At 35.6% G+C, this 1,173-nt stretch overlaps 1 non-coding gene across 1 annotated transcript; it reads left to right on the forward strand.

The window, feature by feature from the left end:
* The first annotated feature begins 926 nt into the window (after positions 1-926).
* LOC115030243 lies at positions 927-1,033 on the forward strand. Its single transcript, XR_003835835.1, has one exon. It is a non-coding gene; the product is annotated as a U6 spliceosomal RNA (small nuclear RNA).
* Positions 1,034-1,173: the final 140 nt, after the last annotated feature.

The raw sequence follows: 1,173 nt of genomic DNA on the forward strand, positions 1-1,173 counted from the left end.
TTATTAAAGACACAATAGAGTTAAAGGCTAATTCTATTCCATAAAAAGTGGACCACTTAAATTTAGTATTTCCTGAGGCATCACCTTCAAAATTATTTTAAACATTTCAGTGACATTTAAAAAATATCAGCCCCAGAGACAGAAACTCTGCCAGCAGTCATAACCTGATGCCTCCAATAGATTCATGGGTATGTCAAAAATCGTTAATCATATAAACCTTTGATTAAAACAGTTTAATTATCTCCATCGTCTACATGGCAAAGCCAAGTAGATTTCATTATAAAGAAAGAATCATTGTATAATAGCCAGTGATGCAAAATTAATGAGAATAACTCAAGTCTTGAGGTAGACTAACATAGGATTCAATAGCTGTAACAGGTGTTTTGTCAAAGCAATTTCCAAAATTCAGAAATGATCTTCATTTTTTCTTTTGATAAAGCAGAACTACAGCCCTAAAAATGAAAAATAGAAATCTTACTCACCAAAGTAAATTCAGAATTCATAATTGTCCCTGAAGTTTATGTAGCTGTGCTGAAAAGGATGTATACAAACCCCCTCTAGCAAAATGATGACATCCCAGTTTAAGGACTTGCCTCAGAAATGATTACTTATTCAGCCAAAGTAGTAAGAAACATGGAATGAGCAATTGAAACTCTTTGAGCCAATTAATGCGGAAAAACATTGAAACTACACATTTTTTTTTTCTTATCTCATATGTGGATTTTGGAGCTGGTCTCACCCTATGCATACTTTCTTCTATTTAACTTCCTTATCCCATATCCCAACAGAAACAACAGGTGAATGCATCCTCTTTTAGTTTGGGCAGTAGCCACCATGGGTGTCTATGAAGTTGCACAAGCTTCATTCTTCATCTTTCCTATCCCTTATTCCAGATACTAAATTTATTTCTAAGATATATTGATAGTGTGCTCGCTTCGGCAGCACATATACTAAAATTGGAACTATACAGAGAAGATTAGCATGGCCCCTGCGCAAGGATGACACGCAAATTCGTGAAGCTTTCCATATTTTTTCAGAACTGAACAAAGAATTCTCACCTGAGGAATACCGAATGGCAGGGAAGCACCTGAAAAAATGTTCAACATCCTTAATCATCAGGGAAATGCAAATCAAAACAACCCTGAGATTCCACCTCACACCAGTCAGAATGGC

Source organism: Mus caroli, chromosome X (genome assembly GCF_900094665.2).
Source record: "Mus caroli chromosome X, CAROLI_EIJ_v1.1, whole genome shotgun sequence".
NCBI classification, from domain to species: Eukaryota; Metazoa; Chordata; class Mammalia; order Rodentia; family Muridae; genus Mus; species Mus caroli.